General features: G+C 37.8%; 1 long non-coding RNA gene across 1 annotated transcript in view; it reads left to right on the forward strand.

Moving 5' to 3' along the window:
* Window positions 1-4,706: 4,706 nt before the first annotated feature.
* LOC106884347 (uncharacterized) overlaps window positions 4,707-6,202 on the forward strand; it is a 22,570-nt gene continuing 21,074 nt past the window's right edge. Inside the window, exon 1 of the long non-coding RNA XR_001411235.2 lies at window positions 4,707-4,816. This is a non-coding gene — a long non-coding RNA (uncharacterized LOC106884347). The remainder of the gene's footprint in view (window positions 4,817-6,202) is intronic.

The raw sequence follows: 6,202 nt of genomic DNA on the forward strand, positions 1-6,202 counted from the left end.
ATTATTATTATTATTATTATTATTATTATTATTATTTCAAATTCCACCGAAGTCGACTTTGACTTTCATCTTTTCGGAGTCGATAAAAATAAGCACCAATTGAACACTGAGCTCGATGCAATCGACTAGTCCCCTATCCCAGTGAACTGGCAGAATCGTTAGCACGCCGGGCGAAATGCTTAGTGGTATTTCGTCTGCCGCTACATTCTGAGTTCAAATTCCACCGAGGTCGACATCTGTATTCCTTACTTTCTAGTAGTTTACTTGGTGCATGTTCATACCGTTTATCAGTATGTTCAAATGCTAGCTTTCTACATAGATCCCAGTTGATTGCTCTCCCTAGATTGCCCTTTACTTGTATTCTTTCTGTGCCAGCATGCTACATTCACTTACTATATGAGTAACGCTTTCTTCTTTTGATTTGCATCATCTACATTGGGAATCTACTTGTTTTTTGTCTATCTTGGCTGCTATCCAATTAGTCCTTAATGTTTGATCTTGTGCAGCTACTAACAAACTTTCTGTCTCCCTCTTCAGCTTTTCTTTCTGCAGCCATACCCATGTCTCACTACTACTATTTGCTGTAACTTTCTTTGGAAATCTACCATGCTCCTACGATTCAGATAATTTCAGTTCCTTTTCCTGGTTTTTAACTTCGTTTTGGTTTTTTATTTCCTTGTGTCTTGCTGTGACTCTAGCAGCTTTTACTAAACTTTCTTCACTATTACCTACATAGGAGTCTATATCTACTCTAGCTAACTCCACGCAGTCTTCTACTGATATTAACCTCCTTCTGCTTTCCTTTTCTAGGTAAGTATAATTTTGCTACTCCTGCCCTTGGGTGGAGTCCTCCATTCGTATTGAATTCCTTCCTAGATCAGTAAATTAGTGTCTCCTATGTTTTTAATATCTATCATACTGATAACAAAATCTACTTTCCTAATCATTTCTAGCAGCTTTCTTCTGTTGATGCCCTTTAATGCTGGCAATCTTTTTCTTACTTCTTTACTCATTACTTCTTGCAACTCATCTAGAATCTTCTGATCTTCTTCCCTTAAATCACTTAAGTCGTTGGTGCTAGTTGTCTCTTCGTTATTGGTAGCGCTATTATTATTTCTACCTTTGGGTTCTTCTTTGGTTTGAGCTGTATCTCTTATGTTGTTGTTTGTCTTTCCTACTGCCTGGTCTTTCTTTTCCAGTTCTCTTGTGATCTCTTCTACCTCCAATTCTGTCATCCACTTTCTTCTCCTAATAATATTAGCTTGATCAACTAACCTCTGCTCAGTCACTTTTAACATACCCTTTTCTACCCAAAGTGTTAACATCCGTTTTCCATAGTCCTTTCTTTTAGGTTCATTTTCTAAGTAGCACTGCAGCACTATTTTGTTTCCTTCCCTGGTCCACTTCCTCTTCCTTGCTCTATTAACTGCTGATGCTGTATTAGGATAACAGCTGTGGTCAGTATGCATCTTTACTGAACCAATGCCGAATGAAAGGCCTTCCCTTAAAGGTTCAGTTTCATTTTCGGTGTTACAACCAGAGTTTCTACGGAAACTCCTGTCTCTTATAAACTGAGGTAAGGTCATCATCGTCATCACTACTATCATTTTTCGACACCTGAAAGTTTCAAAATACTTTCTATGCAGATGTAACATCATGCAGATGTCCTGCGCTCTTCAGATGTTATGCGAAAGGCAACAGTTGAGGAAGAGTATTTTTTGTGCATGGCGCAAAAGATTGTGCAGCAACAGACCTGGCTACATCAGGTGCAAACACGGAACCTTGCCCGCCACTGCGCAAGACCACCACAACCAACAGACACGGGATGGCTTCCCCTAACGCCAGCACAGTCGTCACGACAATATTTTTACTAAATATAGGAGGCCTGTTGCAACACAACAAAAAAGCAAACTCTTTCCTGAGAGACCTTGCTGCATGCAATCAAGACCCATGCACAGCACTCGTTGAAAATCATCTTGGGCCTGATATAGAGGATGCAGAAGTACACGTACCAAAATATACTATACTGTGAACGGACAGAAAGGAAAGGAGCCATGGTGGAGCTGCTGTATACATCCGTGAGAACCTCACGTCCAAGTCTTATCATCATACTTAAATTCGGTATGTGACACTTAAGTTGTATACATAAGACAACACAATATAGTCATATGCAATACATATCACCTACCGGATTCTCCAAACAACACGGGAAATTTTGAAGATTGCCTCTTAAGAATGAAAGAAGCCTTCATGAAACTGGAACATCATGTATGTTCCGTATGGGTGATTTCAACTTCCCCAGTTTCAAATGGCTTGAGGACCTCATGTTCTCAGGAATGACTCATTGCAAACAAGTACAGGTGAAGTCCATGGTAAACCTCTCTAATGCCCTATTCATGGAGAAAATTGTGCTCCGACCAACCAGGGCGAATAACATATTGGATCTCTGCATCACAAGCAATATGGACATCGTTCATAATATGAAAGTGACGCCGACATTAGTTTCGGATCATAACTTAATGGAGCTATCTATGTATAGATCAAAAGTAGTTAGAGACATAGAGCCTAAAGGAAGTACCTAAAATCTCTCCAGTCTGAACTTCCACAAAACAAATTGGAAATCGATAAAAAAAAGATACTCAGACAGGACTTCCCGAAATGTCTCTCCACACCAGACATTGGCATGAAACTAGAATATTTCATGTCTGTTATGCAAGCCATATGCCAGAATTATGTCCCAGAGTACAAAAAGGAACAAGATTCCAAGGGAGAGGAAAATTCTCATGAGACGACAGACGAAGGTTGCAAATCGCTTCAGTCAACATCCCAAAAGTAGTGAAAGGTCCCGCCTAAAAACAAGATTGATGGAGATTGAAAAAGCCTGTGACAATTCTATGTGGAGCAGAGAGCAGACAAAGAGGCCTGGGTTATAAAAAAACATCAAGTCAAACCCAAAGGCCTTCTTTTATTAGGCCAAAGAAACAACCTGCAAGATAGGACCCTCTTCCAAAAGGATGGCTCCTTCACAGATAACCCAACCAGGGTCAGTGGGGTAGTGAATGACCAGTTCAAAAGTGTTTTTACCGCCCCGTTGGAACACAGACAAGTGAACGAGTGAACGAACCAGTGGATTTCTTTACCGCCTCACCTATAACCAGTGAAGCAGTTACGATGGATTACATCGACATTGGCGAAGAAGATATAATCTTAGCCATAGATGGAGTGGACGCAAACTCAACTGCTGGCTCTTTGGTCTGATTTCCGAATCAGGCGCATACACAAGACACTTTTCAGCATATATGACAGTTATCCTTGTGGAGGTTAATTCTCTTCGTACAGATGATATATAGACCAGTGAGAAGCCAAATCCATGAGGATGAACGTTGTAGATATACGTGTTCCAGGGATTCCTGCCCAAAATGTCTTCAAGTCTCTTTAGATATAGCAGCCATTATCGAAACTAAGATTATCAGGCATCTCGTGTATGACACACACTCACATTCACACTTGTTACGGTTGTAAAATACCTGATTAAATCACTTATGATATTTAAGCACGTCCCTTCAGTTTCTAAATTCAAATACTATCGAAGTCGACTTTGCTTTTCATAATTTGGGATTCCGTAAAATAAATACCATTAAATAATAGGATCAATATTGATGCAATTAGTTTTGCCTTTCATCTTTGCGGGGTTCGAAAAAAGATACAAGTTCAAAGCAGTGGATTAGCAAAAATGTCAGTTCTGTTTTTTTTTTTTTTTTCTGAATTCAGACCCCGTTCCGTCACCGAAAAACGGTGATATTTCTGCCATGAGTTGGGACCACAAAAGAGTATCAGCAGTTTATTGGAGGAAGGGCGGAAGTTATTCTTTGAGTAGAGATTTGCTTGGAAATGTAGAGGGTTCGTCTAGAGGTACCCCGAGGACCTTGTACTATTAAGTTAGGTAATTAATTTAGTCTGCCACCCAAGATTAGAAAAGTCTCTCAGACAAGTTTCCCTGCAAAAGACTTTGATCATCACATGATTGTGGTAGACGACATTTTCCCACTCTGCTAAGACACCCAAGGAACAGATGGTTATGCTAAGCTGGGGTACTAATTTAGTCTATTACCTGCTACAAAATTAACCTCGACCGATAGATTTCCACACAGTTTCAGCCTACCAAATTTCACGTGCAAGTCCTTGGTCGACCTGAAACTATGATAACTGGGTGTCTCACATTGGGAACGAACCCGAAGCCACGTAGTTGCAAAGGGACTTTTATTTATTACATATCTATATCTGTGATGAAGCCACATATAAGATGATCGATATATAATCTAGTCTTCCATTGCACCATAGCAGTCGATAGTAACAGGCTTGTCCTGTCACTTCTACTTTTACGGTCACACAATAAAATCAACTGAAGTTATTGATAATAAAGCTCTTGTAATCCTGATTATTGATTATTGATTATGAATTGATAATAATGATAAATTGATTAATTTATACTAAATAAAAGTGTTGAGCATTAGTAATCATATTGTAATCGTGTTTTGTTGCACAGTAGTTTTTTTGTATTCCCTTTGTTCCGGGTTTCTCTTTATGAAGAAATATTTTATATACTGTCCAGTCAACCGTAACACTTGCATCTATTTCTTATTGCGAACTTACATGTGCTATGGCGATACAGTAACCGTTCGAAATATTAAATCAATGGGAACAAAACATTTGACAGGCCAACTTTACTTGTAAAAAAAAGTCTTGGAATCAAGTTGTTACTCCCAAGAGCTGACAGTTTTAGGTCAGGAATATTTTCAGTAGACGGATTGCAAAAGTAAGTACATGAACTTTTACTTGACTTTAATTATCATTCCAATATGATCATTAGTAAATGCCTTGAAATTCGAGTAATACAAAATGGAGGGCAGTAAATTTTGAGGAGCGTACATAAACATATGTTAAAATTATATATATATATCCAAAGGCGGTGCTCCAGCATGGCTACAGTCAAATGACTGAAAAAAGTAAAAGAATAAAAGAATATATATATACATAAGGATAAGATCGTTATTTAAAATACCGATCTTATCAGGTGGCCAGCATAGGGATAACAGCCTCAAAGGTAATAATTATTATTAAAATTATAATTAAGGATATCTAAGAGATACCACCATGCTTGATTCAAGTTTTGGCTTCTATTTCAAGCATGGTAGTATCTCTTAGATACCCTTAATTATAATTATAATCATATATATATATATATATATATATATATATATATATATATATATATATACATACACACACATACATACATATATATGCATATATATATATATATATGTATAAATACATATATATATTGGGTCGTCCCATAAATAATGCGGTTTTTTATACTTCTATTTTTCAAAATTGAGATTAAATTCTTTTTTACTTTAAATATACTCTCCTTCATTTTCTATAATGCTCTTTCATGTATATGGTAGTCTTGCAAGGCCCCTGTTCCAAAATTCACTTGTCAGTGACAAAAAATACTCCCCCAGTACTGTTCTGACCTCGTCTACAAAATTCATATTTTTTCCGTTCAAATGATTTTGAAGACAAAATAATAATCAGATGGGGCAACGTCTGATGAATATGGTAGGTGGGGCATCGTTTCCCATTCCAACTGCTCCAGCCCTTGGAATGTCATCCTCGCTGTATGTGACCGAGCATTATCCTGATAGAAAAACACTTTTTGTCTTGAAACCAAAGATGGTAATTTTTCTTCTAGCACTGACTTAAATGACTGGTTTAATGACCGAATTCAAGCTTCTCTGCTAGCTCCTCAACCGTTACGATGGGATTTTGTTCCACTAGAGTTTGCAGGACGTCCTCGTCGAGCTTTACAGATCTTCCAGGACGAAGTTCGTCTTCTATGTTGTAGTTTCCAGCTCCGAATTTTTGGAATCACCGTTGACACTGGCTTACGTTTATTATCCGATCCCTAGATCCTGCATTAATATTCCTCGCACTTTCCTTTGCGTTGTTGCTTTTATTCAATTTATTAAGCAAAATATGTCGAATATGTTCCTTGATCACTTCCATTATAGCTTTGGAAAAATAACTGTTAGGATCAAACTGCGCTCATCAAAATTTGGACAAGGTAAACTTACTATCTACTTTTATAGAAAGTTGATGCAGGTAGTTTATCCCGCCTCACTCCGACTTTTAGTTCATG

Source organism: Octopus bimaculoides, chromosome 14 (assembly GCF_001194135.2).
Source record: "Octopus bimaculoides isolate UCB-OBI-ISO-001 chromosome 14, ASM119413v2, whole genome shotgun sequence".
Taxonomy (NCBI): Eukaryota; Metazoa; Mollusca; class Cephalopoda; order Octopoda; family Octopodidae; genus Octopus; species Octopus bimaculoides.